Source organism: Lactuca serriola, chromosome 5 (genome assembly GCF_051521515.1).
Source record: "Lactuca serriola cultivar US96UC23 chromosome 5, Lser_US96UC23_V15, whole genome shotgun sequence".
NCBI lineage: Eukaryota > Viridiplantae > Streptophyta > Magnoliopsida > Asterales > Asteraceae > Lactuca > Lactuca serriola.
Genome location: NC_136412.1, coordinates 362,803,207 through 362,820,848, shown reverse-complemented (window position 1 = coordinate 362,820,848; position 17,642 = coordinate 362,803,207).

Genomic DNA, 17,642 nt, shown 5'->3' with positions numbered 1-17,642 from the left:
TCGGTACCTTCCATATTCACATCTTTGTCTGGTCGATCGTCGGTATTGTTGTCCACTTAAACACGGAAAATTGTGACAAATTTAGGACATACTATTTGTTACAAGACATGTGAACTTAAGTTCCTTAAAATTATATCTGATCCTAATTTCTTAGATATTATATCTTAAGGACCATTCATCTGACGACGACCAAGGATATTGTTGTCCACCTAAATTGAGCAGCGAGATCTATAGACAATCTTTGAGTATTCAATTTTAAGTGTACTGGAACATGTTTCCCGCTTCCTGATATGCCCCAGCCATCAAGAACTTCCAGAGTACTCCTTACACCGGGTGAGCAGACAACCATTCAGAGAGAGAAGAGATTCAGAATTCTATTGCTAACTACTTCAGAGGGGTTGAGAAGAAGGTTGCATATGTTGTGTACCAAGTCGGATTAGAAGTCGCGCAAAGGAGACAGCATATGGCTAACAGATGAGAAGTATTTCACACACACACACACACACACACATATATATATATATATATATATATATATATATATATATATATATATATATCCTTCAGAGAAATAGAGTTGCATATGTTGTGTACCAGGTCGGATTGGAAGTCACACAAAGGAGACAACATATGACTAACAGACGGAAAGAAAGAAAATGATATTCTACAGACCTAATTTATCGGAATTTACCAGTCGCCCCATCCAACCGGAATTAAGGACAGAATCCGCACATCGAGGAAAAGTTAAACCACGGTTCCAAGTACGGGTTCATTTAATGTGACGAGTAGATTCCCATATATATCTTCCTGCTCAACCTATCCGAGCGTCGTATTGTCAGGCTGAACGTATCTAACTAGGTCAAGATTTGTCAAGTCTATAAATTTCCTAAGTTCAAATCTCCCTAGTCAGGTCCATTTAAAAATTTTCGTGCCTACCGACGCATCAAGTCAGAGCATAGACCCTTCAACTTCGGGTACGTTACGCAGACTCAGGTTGCCTGTTATCACTTGATAATATCACTTCCCAAAACATCTCCCTCAAGAACATTTCATAACCAACATTTTTTTGATTTTTTGATTTTCTAATGTTTTTGGATTTTTTTAATTTTCTAATTTTTGTTTTGTTTTTATTTCTCCCCCTAAATTTGTGCATAGGAGAGAAACGAAAGTAAATGCGCAAATTTAAACTATCGTAAAACAAAAATTAGTCTTTAAAGCGAATCAACTTAAGACAAACTCAGGAGTATAGAGAAGAAAACGCAAACCGTAAGGCACCGATTGAATTTGCATCCAGAAGGTCTGAGAACAATACACGTAATCTCAGAATAGATCTGAAAATTCTTCATGTCGTTAAGCATTAACCCCGTGTGATCCCTTCTTTCCTTCCTTCTTTCCTTTCCCAAAAAGGACACATACTCTCGAACAAAATTCTGAATGTTGTACAGTTGAGAGATGCCTCCTATCATGTGCCTGGAACAACCACTACCAACAAATCAAAGTCTGATGATATGCCTCCATAGCTGCTCCGACACATAGCGGGATTAGTTGGTCTTTGGAACCCAGTACATTTTGAAACTGGGTCGACCTTTTTCATCCTTGCACGGTACTCTCTCCCATGACATGTCCTGCTTATCACAAACAGAAGATGTAGAAACATTAGAGTCATTAGGAGATTTGGGAGAGTGAGCCTTCGGAACCCATTTGTAGTTGGGTTTAACCCATTTCTTTTTCGATCTGATGGGTGCCTCGGCACTTGATTTGGCACTTGAAGCCGATCTTCGAGATGACTTTGACCTAGCCGGTCTTGGTTTTGTTAGGGCATCTCTTGGATTGGACTTCTTGGTCGACATTCCCTCCTTGCCCTTGGGATTTTGATTCTTGGCCTTGGAAGATTGATTCTTGGCCTTCTGCGCATTCCAATCAGCATTGTTTGAACGTGATCTCGAGGGGTATCTTTTGGAGTGTCTCCCTCTTGACGCGTTCTGCCAGCCTTGTGCGTAGTAGGGAACATACGCGCGATTAGGACAATTTCTAGCAATGTGTCCAGGTGTTCCACAGTGAAAACGTGTCCTTTTCTTCACTGGGGAGTTGTCTCTTCCTGCCCCTGGTGGCGTAACCTTGCCTCGTTTCTTGTTGTTCCCACATGCACACTTGCCACAAGAACTCTATTGTGTTGGAATTGGTGGCCTGTATTTACCAACGGCAGGTTGATTAGAAGCAACAAATTTAGAGTTCAAGGGTTCGTTTGTTTGTTCAGAAGAACTCCCCTTGTTCTCATCCTCTGCTACTTTACCTGCACATGTAACAGAAGCATCAATATTTTCAACATTAATAACTCCTCCTGACACAAATCCAGCTGGTTTTCCGTATTTAAGATGTGTCTCCCTGTCAATTTCTTCTTGTTTCATAGGGATGGATGTGTAGTTATGATTTTAAGGAGGAGGTACACTATCATACCCTAGACCCTTGCTTTGATTTTCTTTGAATTTTAACTGGGTCTCATATAAGGACTCGACTGTCTGACTTGACGCAGTATAATTTTTGAAACTGACATCAGTTTTTCCACACTTAATTTTTAAAGCGTCAAGTTCTTCAGTTACAGCAGCAAGTTGACTCTTAACATAATCATAATTTTCACACTTGTTGCTGTACTCTTCCTGAAGTTTCCTAAAGTCCTTGGTTTTTGCTTCCAATTCAGCCTTCAGGGATTTTTGTCATTTCCTGAGTTGATATCCTTCATATCTCAGGTCCTCAACTTCTCTTTTAAATACATCAATTTGTTCCCGAAGAAATTTAATCGTGGCTTCACAAGCTGGAGTACATGTAACTTCAGTGACCGGAATGTTTCAGAACTCATTGTTTCTCTACACTTCAAAGCATCAAGTTCTTGAATAACATCAGCAAGACTAAGATGATTGAGATCTTTTGTCTTCTTGATGATGGCCACGTTCATATCTCACGATTTCAGAAGTGAATTTAGCAGCTTTTTGTTTATCTCGGACTTAGTCAAGAAGATCCCGACTATATTCATCTCAGTAGTGAGTGTAGTAAATCGCTGCAACTGAGTTTCGAGGGTTTCTCCAGGGATATAATCGAAAAAGTTGAAATTTTGTCTTAATGTCTCCTAACGACTCTCTTTCATGTTTTCAAATTCCCCCGTAGACCTTAAAATTAATTAAAAAAAACTAGAAGCTAAAATAAAATATAAAAGTCAAACTTAAAATGCCTTTTTTTATTTTAAAAACAACCTTAAAAGTCAAATTTAAAAAAAATCAAACTCAAAAGTCGAACTTGAAAAGTCAAACCGAAAAACTAAATTTGAAATTTTAAAAGTTAAACGAAAAGGTCAAAGTTTAAAATCAAAGGTCAAACCTGAAAGTTAAAATCAAAATTTGAAATAAAAAGTCAAAAATAAAAGAAAAAAAACAATTTATTATTATTATTATTATTTTGGATGAAAAAGAAATTTAAAATAAAAAGAAACTAAGTTTTTGGGTTAAAAGTGTCAAATTTTCGAAATTATTGTGCGACAGGAAGTGTTTTTCAGTTAAATTTCGAAGGAATGAAACAAGAGGCTTGGTAGTTCAACTGGTAAGCCGCGTGTTTGATGACTCAAGGGACCCGTGTTCGAATCCCGGCACCCCCCAATTCAGTTTCGATTTTTAAGAAGGCGCTGTGCGGCTTGCTTAGCCGACTTCCCTAGCCGAGTCGTTCTTCAAGCCACGCTCCACCGCTTCGATCCGCAAGCCGCTGCCGAGCCAAGAACTTCCAACTGAGCCGCAAGCTCGGAAACCCTAGCCGTAAACACGAATCCGCCTCCGGCCGTGAACTGTTTCCGGCAGTAAGCTCCGGCCGAAAACAGTTTAAGATTACGTGAAAAACAGCGATTTTTCGACTTTGAAGCTCCAAAACTCAATCAAAAACCCCTTTTTATGAAAAACACAAAGAACAAACCCCCCTTATTTTTGCGAGATCTATCCAAAAACGCAAAAATATTTCAAAAATAAGATCAAATATTGCCCCAAATAGAGTTTACGGCCCAAGAACTCGGTGTTTACGGCCATAAGCTTGGACCGTAAACACAGAATATTCGATATTTGGATGAAACAATAAACCTTTTGACTGATACAACTTGGCTCTGATACCAATTGTAAGTCCCTAATCTGCCCGTGTATCAGTCAGATCCGTTTGATGGTGCGGAATCCCAATCAAACGGATGATGTCAGATCAAATAGAAGAGAATAAGAAGAAGAATATGATGAATCTATGTATGAATTGATTAGAATTATGATCCGGATACAAGAGATTCACACACACATAAAAGCTCCTGTTTCTCTCTGGCCGTAAACTCTCTACTGTTCATCAATCTTTACTCCTCACCCTAACACCTCTATTTATACTAGGGAACATGGGCCGGAAACAAATGGGCCGTAAATGAGTTTACGGCCGTAAGGTGTTTACGGCCGTAAACTCAGCCCTAAACATGGCCATAAATTAATAAAATATTACATAAAAATAATTGCCTAGAAAAGTAAAGTATAAACCATATTTTTGACCAAACAGCTAGTGATTAACAATAGGTTTATTTTTTATTAGCTCTAGCTATTCAAGATCCTTAAGACTCTCATTTCCCTCTTGACATATACGATTCACTTTGTCAAGAAACATTACTTGACAAACAAACATTCAAGAATTAGTGCGGTTTCTTATCAAGACAAACACTTCACACAATTGGCCTTAATTGGTCTTTGTTTTATCCAAAACATCACAACTTATCAATTTCGAATGTACAAGAGTAGAAACACTTTACTCTACATTTGATGAGTGTTATAAACCTTCCTTAAGATATGTCACTCAATTTACAATCTTAGGGTACGACTTTAAGACTTGATTTTGAAACGAAGTATGATTCATCTTTTGATTTAATCATTTCAACAATTCACGATTCCTCTTCTTAGCCATACAAATGAACTAAGATGTCCTTAGAGGATCAATTGTGATATGGTTTCATAATCACTAAGATGATCATAAAACATGATACTCAAGTACTCCCCATCCTTTCAGATTGGAGAAACTTTTATCTTTCTGCCTAATTTGATTCTTCTTATTCGTCCTGCAATACATTGAAACTTTTCCAATGATCATAATTATACTTAAACTTGTAACCACAACCATATTACTAAACTTTAGTAAATCATGACGAATAGTCTTATCATTCTTTGTGATGGACCTGACCAGCGCACAACCAAATGTACCTAATCCCCTAGTCTTTCACTTGACTCACATATACATGTGAACAAGAAATTAGTCTTAATTTCCCAAAGATGAAGTTCTCATTCATCACACAATACAAGTTGCACGATCCCAAGTTTCTGGATAGTTGAAACTTGGGTGATGAGAATCTTTCCTTATTTGGTAAATTTAGACACTACCACAAATGAAAGAATCAAATCCATTTTCCAATATTGCTATCAATGGAAACATATAAGCAACAATTTTTCACAAATGCCATTGTAAGGAAATTTAAAATAAGATAAAATTCAAAATTTTTCTTTATTTATAAAAGTGCGGAAAACTTGTCCTTACAATGCAAATACATATGAAAACTATGATGTTATCTATTCCTAAGCAATCTATCATAACTCTTAAGTAGTAGCTCAAAATTCTGATCATCGAACCATGCGATCGAAATTCATCTCTTCATAATCAGAATTACCTTACTGTTCCTTTTAAGCTTCCTTCCTTTTGCATGATCCTACAAAACATGAAAATGCAACCTTGTCACATCATTTATTAAGAATCAACAATTAGGAACTTAATAGAGTTAGATAGTGGACTTACATGAAGTAGAGTCAAACTTATTGACTTTACCTTCTCTTAGATCCTTCAGGTAGTCAAAGCAGCTTCGCTTCCAATGTCCCTTCGAATGGCAGTAGAAACAAGTGGACTCTTTAGCATTTGCACATGGAACTATCTCATAACTGGCTTTTCTCTTATGGTCAAATCTTTTGACCATAGATAATTCCTTTCCTTTAGGAGAAGGAATCATTTCTAGTATGTCTATGTCAGCTAGGGATGTAGATCTTCCAATCAAATTTGCTTGACCATTGTGCCAAATCACTGTTGATTCAGCAACAATTAGCAAATGAGTAAGATCAATAAGGGTCATGTCGTGATCTATCACATAGTAGTCTTTAACGAACTCACTATATGACTCGGGAAGTGACTGAAGAACCAAGTCAATAGCCAACTTCCTTGGGAACACGACACCCAACATTCCCATACTGTCAATATACGACTTCATATCTAAGACATGTGCACACACAAACCTTCCATCTTGGTGTTTACTTGTTAATAGGGCTTGAGTGACCTTGAACTTTTCAAGTCTTCGAACTTGTGGGTCAGGGAGAATTATTGGAGGAGGTGGAGGAAGTGAAATATGATAATGTGGAATATCATCTTCATGTGGAAAGCGTTTCCAAAAGATTTGGGAAGACCATAGTTGTCTGTACTAAATATCTACAAGGGATAAATTTAAGTTAATTGATTTAAGTCCTTAATATAACACCCAAATGAAATATTAAGGCTAGGACCCAACAAAATATTTTATAATTCGGAAGAGGGATGCGGTAATCCAATTGCAAAATATTTGAAGGTAGGTAAATGAAGATTCACCAATTTCCACCATGAAAAATGAAATTGATTATTGAGTTTTAAATGAATTTGAAATTCCTAGATCTTTTGAGATTCATTGAACTGTTCAATGACATGTTTAAATCTCAATTATGCCCTTCAAGTTTCTGATTAGGATGCCGAGGATCACAAACAAGGTGTGAATAACCATGCAAATTAGCTTGGTACACTTAATGTTACAGATCACCTAATCAAGCTGCCGATTAACCACAACGCTCCACTAATGACTTAACAAGGTGCAAAGTGCAATTTCTTGGGTTAGCACCAAATTCACATTTTTTTTCTAAGTAACTAAGATTGAGAATTTATAAGTGTTTAGTTACTTGATATTTTCATTATACTTTTAATGAAAATTAATGTCCTATCCTACCCGTTCGGCTAACGACCCTCCACCAGTCACAGAAGCGGTGGGTGAGAGTGGACACCCATTAAACCGTCATTTTATAGGCAGTAACCTTATACCCCCCCCCCCCCCCGGTTATAGACCGGCTTCGTAAATAAGGCCTACTAACAGTAAGACCGACTTTTTACTTATACATAATATATATATATATATATATATATATATATATATATATATATATATATATATATATATATATACACTAGCTGTCTACCCGCGCAAAGCGGCGGACGACGAATAATTTGATCTCTTTAGAGTTAAAACTATTTTGCGTTCACTTCAAGAAATGAATATTAAATGACACCTATTTTTCAAGAGCATTACCATACCATATTAAGGGGGTGTTTGGCTAATCTTTTTTAAAACAATTTATTAGGTTCCACATCACTATAAGTTAAAAAAGTGTTTGGATTAAAATAACTTATTCCGGTGGGGAACCTCTAATACGTCATTTTTTCATAAGTTACCCTACACTTACTTATTAACTTATAAGCTAATAAACTAATAAACAATAAATTTTTTTGCCAAACACCCCCTAAATGGTTATTACTTCCATTTATACATACCCAAACCACTTGTACTGTTTATCGTCCTCTTTTTTTCGTTTTCCTTAATTCATTTATTAATTTAATGTCCTACTAAGTAAAATGCTAAAATATATAAATAATAGTTTATAAAAATAAACCTGTAGAATATCAGGTGTTGTGATTCAAAAATCGATAAATAGGCCTTTGAGAAGGCCAAAATACTCAGGTGTCAACTTGTTCATTGTGATTTTAAACCAAGTTTGGTCACAAATTAAAACATTTTCAACGATGGTATGTAATTCAAGGATTCATATTGATTTAGGTTCTCGAAACCTTAAAATATTGAACAAAATCTATATAGAACCTTATAATAAGGACAATAATCACCGTAATCAGGAAACCCATGTGATGAAACTTGATATTATAAGGACCAATGATGAAAAAGGTTTCATTTTTAGACTAAACAAGATGAAAAATATACAAACTACCTTAATCATGTCAAATCTTGTGTTTAACCGTTCTTTATTGTAAAAGTAAGATGCCAAAATATACAAACTAATGATAATACAATGCTCTAACTGGCCCTCTTGGTTGAGTTATTTGAACCTGCAAAGCCAACACATTAAAGAAACATAGTAAAAACCTTTTTAGGAACAAACCTGATATAATAAAGCCTTCACCCAATATATTTATAAGATAAAAATACAAAAAGTTAAAAATGATGAAATCAATTACAAGTAAGGATTAAAATATAAACCTGTTAAGAAAGAGCCATCTGCAGGAGGGATATCTGAATCAACATGTATTTTCTGATGGTGTCAAATTTTGAATTATCCGAAATTTATGGAAGGAGATAAAATTTGTTGAGAAGTATAAGGATTCAAAACACAAGTTAAAATTTAATATTATTTTATTGATGACTACTTATACTATTAGCTTAATGATTTGAACGTCTTAAAAAAAATAATATTATTATATTCAATCTATTTTTAGAAATAGTGAGATTTCTTTTATAAGATAGTAAAGATATATATATATATATATATATATATATATATATATATATATATATATATATATATATACATATATTAAACTTTTAATATTATAATAGTATAAGGGTTGAATTTAACTTTTAAAACTTTAGGGTTTAGAATTAAGTATTCAAAAGTGAGACTTTATAAATTCCAAAACTTGAGGGCAAGTTTTGAAACTTGTTAAAACTTTTGGTTTCCATAACTTATGAGTTTAGTGTGGTTTTTTATGAAAAAATTTTCAAGTTCCATAACTTAAGGACAAGTTATGAAAGACTTTAAAACCATTTAAAAACAACTCTTAAAAATGAGACCTTTCATTTTCCATAACCTATGAGTTTTAATAACCTTTTCATTTTCCATAACTTGAGGACAAGTTATGGATTTCATTAAGGCAATTAGATCATATTTTTAACTAACAAAAATTATCAAATAATTTATTCATGATCTAACTAAACTCATAAGTACAAGAAAATTCATATCATCAATCTTCAAGAAATTAGCCTAATCATATAAACTAATACAAATCTTGAAATAATGACAATTATCTTTAAATTAGACAAGCATGATCATTACCTTATCAAAAAACAGATTTCATGGTACAAAAAACAGTTTGGGGGTAATTATCCTAATCCAATTTATGGCCAAAACTTGAAATTCTGCACACTGGAGCACCAACTCGGCGAGTATGTAACAACCATAAAATTCCAACCAATTTAAACTTTTCAAAAACAACCCGATTTCATAAAATTATTACAAAAAGGTTTTCAATACAATTATTTTAGAGTATTCCCAGAATCGCATCACAAAACATAACCATGAGGAGCGGTACGATCACGCCTTTGCCTTGCCACGGTCTCCTGAAGAACCTGAAAAACATTAAACCACAACTGTAAGCCCGAAAGCTTAGTGAGATATCCCCAAAATACCAACCACATATACCATACACGCATAACATGTCATATCATAACAGAACACAAAACAACCATGCACTTCGGGTCTACTGTGTGACTGGTCTGCCGCACCGGCCTTCAGTCCACCTGGTCCACCCTCCGAGTCTAACCACATACATCGAGTCTACAGTGTGATTGGTCCGCCCACACCGGGCCTTCAATCCACCTGGTCCACTCTCTGGGTCTACAGTATGACTGGTCCGCCCGCATTGGGGCTTCAGTCGGCCTGGTCCACTCTCCGAGCCTCGGCACGTCTGGTCCTCCCTCTTGGGGCCTACAGCCTATCCGGACCGCTCACTGGGCCTTCGGGATAACCGGTCCGCCCTGGGTATGTTGGCCTACAGCACAAAGCAGGTCCCGCCTCAACCCAACCCCAGTCCAACAACCATGTGCACATAAACATTCAATCATATAACATATCACATCCAATCAAACTGATCTAACAGATCACATAGCATAACATCATCCTAACCAGGATACCGACCTACCCAGTCACTAGCATAGAATCATCCTACATACCAGGATTCCGACCCTAACCAGGTCTCTAACATATACCATCCTAACTACCAGGATGCAACATAGTAAAGCAATAACATAACAACGATACCCGGATCACAATCCGATAAAGGGCCGACCTTGGTGCCGTAGACCCTGTTGATATAGTGAGGATAACTCACCTCGCAACTGTCGACTGAACAGATAAACCCAAGCTGCTCCGACCACTGATACGATATCCAACACTGGCCAACACCAAAACTCTAAACTCAAAACAAAAGCCAACAATTACAAAAATGCCCCTGGAAATCAACTGGTCAACCCTTGGTCAAAGTCAAAGTCAAAGCCAACCCCTGATTGACTCTACTCGCTGAGTCAACCCGATGACTCGCCGAGTCCCCATGCACAGAACTTCCCCAATCCGCGACTCAACTCACTGAGTCACCCCGAGACTCGCCGAGTCCAACAACTCTGAGTCCTATCACACTCGACTCACCGAGTCATCCCTTGACTCACCGATTCCCAGCCCAACCAGATGAAAGGTTAGGACCTCACGACCAGACTCGCCGAGTCCAAGAACAGACTCGCCGAGTCCAGGAACAGACTCGCCGAGTCCAAGGCTATCTGCAACCAACTCGCCGAGTTGTTCTTCCAACTCGCCGAGTTCCTGACCATATTCATCCAACTCGCCGAGTTGTTCTTCCAACTCGCCGAGTTCCAGCCTATCTTCAAGCAACTCGCCGAGTACACCCGTGTGACTCGCCGAGTATCTCTAGATCTGAATCCATACAGAGGCTTTCCAAGCCATGCAGTTGATCCAAAACATAGATCTACCCTTCTACAACCCATCCATCACGTAAAGTGGCAAACTTTACGTGAATCCAAAGAGATCTAGGCATTTTACACTCTAGGGCTAGGGTTTGGGACAAGATGGCTTCACCAAACACTTAAGAACAGGGACTTTAATGCACTCTAGACCTTCTCCATTCCATATCTGAGGTAGCAACCTCAAATCTAACCTTCAAACTCGAAATACCACAAACCAAACTTTCCACACACTTCAAAATGATGAATCTAGAAGAATAACAACCCAAGAAACGAAGTAATACCTCAAAAGGAAGCCCCAACAGAGGAGAAATCCGAATCTTAGCAAAGCCCCTTGCTCCAAGCCTCCTAACTCTCCAAGATCTCCTCCAAAATCTCTTCTCCAAGGTTCAAATGCACTTAAATCCCTCACAATCGCGTCTTAGGGTTTTCTGGACTTCAAGAGAGGGTAAAGAGGCCGAGGAGAGGGTATAATGTCCTTTATATAGTGCTCATCCTCCGAAATTAGGGTTTTCTCCACTCAGCGCCTACTCGCCGAGTCCATCCTGCGACTTGTCGAGTTGGCCACTTAACACGTGACCAAAGTCGCGACCCTACCCGCCGAGTCCACTCGTGGACTCGCCGAGTTTCCCTTTCCCATTTACACTTTTAGCCCTTCAATTCTACTCTTGATATTCCAGGATGTTACATAGTACATGAACTGGATTCGTCTAGTTGGTCTATTTATGAGTGGACTCGTCGAGTCACCCAATGGACTCGGCGAGTTCATCAGTCAGAATGCAGAAAAACGGTTTTTCCAGCTTAGAAACTTAGGCAATGCATCAAATATAATAGAAGAAAATCCTAGGCTCTAATACCACTAAAGGGTTTTGTATACTACAATATCCTATGATGCACATACAACCCTAAATGCTTTGGATCTATGTTTTCTCTAATTATACATGCAATGTTGTTTCCAAAGCAATAAGCCTACAACTAGCATGCAATTAACATAAACAACATAAAATACTAATTAGGAGTTTACCTCTTTATATAGCTTGTAGAACTTGTTTTATTTGGCCTTTAAGAACTTAGTGCCCCAAGTGTGACATCTCAAATGGTTCATAACACACCTTAGACAAAGGATGACTTTTGAGAGAGTTTATGCACACTAAAATCGGTTATGGCTCTCCAAGAACACTCTAGCAAAACTTGTGCAACCAATTTTAGTCTATAGGGTGTCATATATATATATATATATATATATATATATATATATATATATATATATAGTGTAGGAATCCAAGAGTCATGGGTAAACCCTAATCCATACACTTGGGCTTATTATTATCCATGATCCATGATTCAAGTGGGCTAACTCTTTATGGATTCATCTATAGACTTAGTCCATCATGTATCATAAGCCCAAACCATATATATATATATATATATATATATATATATATATATATATATATATATATATATAACTAATTTACATAATTAATCGGTATTAATTTAATTAGTCTCTTTTGATCACTAAATTAATTCCAAATTAATTATTGATCAATACTAATTAAATCATATGATTTCATATTAATGTATTAGAACTTATAATATATTAATAAATCATAAATAACCACTTCTAAAAAGTCCATCCTATCAAATTTTTGTGGTGATATGCAACTCAAATAGACCATGTTACTCTCAGGTCAAGTACATACCAAATATAGTTATGAGCTTAAACACCTAATCCAACATGGACATTTGCATGAATATTCCTATTGTCATCTTTGTTGAATGACCTGTACCTCCTCGACATGTGTCTAAAGTGGCAATTGTGTTTCTGTTGGTTGTCGTCTTGCCTCTACTGATGGGATGAGCTCAGCCGAGACGCCGCCTCCTCCTGTTTGATGTATGTGTTGGCTACAACTTTGAGATTGGCCTCCTTTCGATCTTCCCCTTCAATTTATCTCAAGTATTTTTTCCACACAGAACTTGAGCTCGTCCCTGGATCTAGGGATTGTCCCCTGCATCTTCTAATATAGGGTCCAGGAAGTAAACCTTGGGCGAAGGCGTGAATCAATCATAACTGTCACGGATCGACTCTCCTTATTTTTGCTTAGACGCCATCATAGAGTTGGCACCCCTTTTTTCTTTCCTCAACTGCATGAAGTTTTTGAGGAAAATGTATTTTAGCTGCTCAAAATTCGAGATACTGCCTAGCCTCAGAGACTTGAACCACTTACCTACGTTTCCTGTTAGGATGCAGGGGAAATAGGTGAAGGTGAAGCGAAGATCCATCTTAAGAGATATCATCGTCCACTCGTAGTTGTCGATGTGGTCATCTGGGTCAGTAGTACCATCATATTTTGGCATGTTCGGTATCATCGTAGTGTGCAAAATCTCGTATTGGAGCAGTTCATGGTTGAAATTGGAGCTTGTACTTCGCATGGGGTTGTCCATGTACGAGTATGACATACCACCATAGGCCATATGTTGTTGCGTCTGGTAGGGGCTCACGTACATCTGGTTGTGCATGGCTGCTATCGAGACATACGAATGATATTGTTGTAAGTTTGGTTGCAATCAAATTGTTGGAATGCGTATTGCCCTGCCGAGTGAACTATGTATGGGTTTGCTCCTGTGTACTGTTGTATGGACGGATTGTATGGTTGAGCGGATGCCATGAAGGCGTTGAATTCAGGTGTTATTGAGAAATGAACGCCATGTCCATATGAGCCGGATCCTTGGTTGATCGAGGTCAGCACACCTGTGACTTGCGGCTGAGACACTTGTGGGACTGAACCTGGGGCTTGTTGTACGAACAGGTTGAAGATTGGTGGTTGTTGTACGAACAGCGGAACGTGGGGCAAGCCTCGCATGGCGGCGTGTAGGTAGACCATCGATGAATATTGCAACTGCGGTTGAATATTGTGACATCCCCATTTTTTTTCACGGCCAAAAAAGACCGATTTTGTTTATGCTTTATGAAAATCAGAGTACCTCTTTTAATAAAAATGTTGCGGAATTTATTTCCAGAAAAACACGATAAATACGTTATCAAAGCATTTCCGAAGAAACGTATTTTATTCATTTTAAAACATTTGGGATGTCATCGTCAATACAGTAACATAAGCATAAACAAAACTTACATTCATTGACACTAGTGATTTATATCTCCTTAATATCTCAGTGTAATGTAACTTCATATCGACACCTATGATATAAATAAACTGAGTGGGTCAGGTCGGGAAACCTGGTGAGTACATAGGGTTTTCAACCCACAATAATATAATTATTATGTTTAAACAATCAAACAATCAACCCAATTACCCATCCTCATTATCTTCTTTACTCTTAAGGATCTATCCTAAGAGTCATCTATCATGCATTCGTTCATTCCGAAGTCCTCTTCTTCCAGGGTTATAGGACTGGCACTAAATCCATAGTTGCCAATGCTCGTTCATAAAGCACTAATTCCATAGTTGCTATAGTTTATTCATCGGGTACTAAATCCATAGCTACCATTGTTTATCTAATAGGCACTAAGTCCATAGCTACAAATTCCTAACAGGTACTAAGTTCATAGCTACCAGTGTTTGTCCAATAGGTACTAAGTCCATAGCTGCCGATGTTATTTATTAGGCACTAAGTCTATAGGTGCCAATGTTTACTCACATCATCTTTTATCTCTCATCATTCATCTACCCATGTCATACCCAACATATTTGTATATATAAAATATGTATACAGTTTAAATCATTTAAAACATGTATAAAAACGTTCATCCAGCATAGACAACAAGTATTCAGATAATATGCAGTCATAGCACGTAGTTTATATAAAATACTTCATATCTATGTGTAAGATGAAAGTAACTATGCACTCACTTGATAAGGTGGTGACTCGGCACTCGGACAACACTTCGTTATCTCAAAACAATTTCCCTCGACAAAACCTAGTATAATACCACTAGGGTTTAGTCAAACGTTAATCGTGACTATTTAATAGTCTAACTATTATTATTATTATTATATAAGCGTTAAACAACACTCTATATAACTCATAATAATAGCCCAAATAATTATTTTAAGGACCTAATAACATTACTATAATTATTTGAAAGTTATATTAAAAATTACATAGGCGTAGCTCACTTGCAGCGGGTTTTAAAGAAAACTGGGCTTCGCTTGGAGCAGCGTTTCTAAACCGAAAGACCCTTTTTCTCTGGACTCCGGGAGCCTCGGGGCTTCCCTCGGGTGCTAGGGGTTTTACCTAGGGTTTAGGGGGGGGGGGTTGGAACCTTAAAGAGAGAAACTAGTGAGAGAAAGAAGGTGGAAATGTGCAAGGAAGTCGGCAGCCCTCGCATGCCTTTTATAGGCGCGAGCCCTCTCAGAACGTTGGGTGTTCAGTCCTACTACGCGGGGCGTAGTCTTCGGATAAGGGTACCAGATGGTGAGCTTCAAAAGGGGCGACATGGTTATTCCTCGGACCAAGCAGAACGACTACGCACGACGTTCCCTCTTCGCACGCAGAGGGTACCTCGTACGCGAGGCGCTCCTCGGCTACGCTGGGCGTCCGAAGTACAAGTGTCATCATTCGAAGGCGAAGCGTGATCAACAAGCAGCGGCTAGGATCCGGCCACGTCATCGATCGAGCAACAAGGTTCACAAATTCGAGTGCAACCTTTAAAAATTCGTAACTTTTGCATACGAGCTCCGTTTTCGATGTTCTTTATATCCACGCGAAGGCGGGAACGTACTCCACAACTTTCGTTTAGACTCTGTCAGCTAATTTTGACTTTATTTTAAAAGTTATATTATTAACAGGCCGAGACATGATTGGTCCGTTAAAAATTCATAACTTCTTCATCCGACGTCCGTTTTCTTTTGTCTTTTTACCGTTGAGTTTCTATTAATGAGATCTTCAAATCTCATTTAGTTCACGTAGGCCAAAAACCGTTCGAACTAAAATTCGAGCTTCGGGTTGTACACTGCTAAGCCGAAACTTCGAAAAATCATAACTTCCTCACACGCAGTCAGATTTGGGCGATCTTTTCATGAACGTTCTCAATTTAACATATTCTACGACTTTCATTTAGATCACTAAGGCTGGATATCGCTCTATTGTAAATTCACTATTTACGTTTCCCGGTGTCGTGCCGGTTTCGTCTCGAAACTTCGACGGGTCATAACTTCTTCGTTATAACTCGGATTTCGGCGTTCTTTATATGTACGGAAACCTTGTGACATATTATAAAACTTGGTTAAGATTATTTATTCTAAATAATCTTTTGCTGAAAAGTCATTTTCGACACTTATTGCCTCTAAATTGACTAGCCCCGGATCTACGGGCATTACAATTATCTCCCCCTTAGGATGATTACGTCCTAGAATCATCAACGAAACAGGTCTCACATGATGACTCCATATGTTATCTCTTCATCCTAAGTAATAACTGTAACTTTGATGTTTCTTCGAACGAGTATCTAACTCTAAGACTAACTGACTGCAGGCGGTGCCCGATCTTGGACCCGCTCTCTATCTCATGTTAGACTTCCAATCATGATCTTCATGTCACGATCTCGATCTTTAGTGGAGACTCCTTTAACAAACTTGAGATAAGCTTCTTCCTTCGATTATCATAATAGGCCGATGGGTCATGTTCTAATGACCTCTCTTCGTATGATGCATTGCTTGGACTCAGGTCTTTTAGAGTCAAATTCCAGAACAGACTATAGCTTCCTTCATGTTCTAATCACATATTAAAAGGTAGAATTTCTAGCTACAAGAAACTATCACGATACCTCTACCGATCGTTTTGATTAATTTTTCCGGCTTAAGTCAGGTGCTACATCCAACTTGGTTCTCGGAACCACGTAACATACTCGTCGTAGTCGGACTCAATTTGGTATGAGCGATAGGGTCGGAATAAAAATCATCTTCTTAGTCATTAACGAAACGATGGTAACGACATACTTGAATAAAACGGAATGAATTACTAGCTTCTTGATAACCTTGTGACTTTCCCTGATCCAAGTATGAGTCTTGTGCTTCCGGTAGTATATGCATCTACTACCTTTCACACCTACTCATACCCGTTCCAAGTATTGTCTCGCAGTCCCCAAGTCCTAAAATCACAAAACAATTTAACACATATGAGTGTGTCCAAATAATCATAAAAATTTCCCTAGACTCTACTAAGACTTCTTCCATTCATATCTTCAATCATCAATTATGCTTCAACTCGGTTGGTGATGGACATTCCAGATGATAGGAAGACTCTAGGAATTACACCAATCGTTCTATCATCCCGCCAATCAAATGTGTACATTCAGATGTACCCTACTTCTATAGACGTACTGCTCTTTTATCAGACGTATTCTAAAGGCAAGATACCTCTCTTATGATTTCTTCCAATAGGTATCATTCAGTATCATAAGCCATCTCATTTCCTCTATTTTCTCAGTTTATCATGGTTCGCATCACTTCCTGAACTTCTGCCGTTGTGATAGGTTCGAGTACAGGCGCAACGACTGATGCATGACCCATCACATTCTTAGGCTCAGGTTGTCATCTTCCTCTTGTTTTGTACACCCAAGCAGACGTTCGGTGTATCGAGAGGAAAACTTAAGATAGGAAATATCTTATTTACGATAGACGTGCAAATCTACCTATTACTCCGAAAAGTTACATGCCAGTTCTAATACCGTATCTAAACGTTTAGAAAT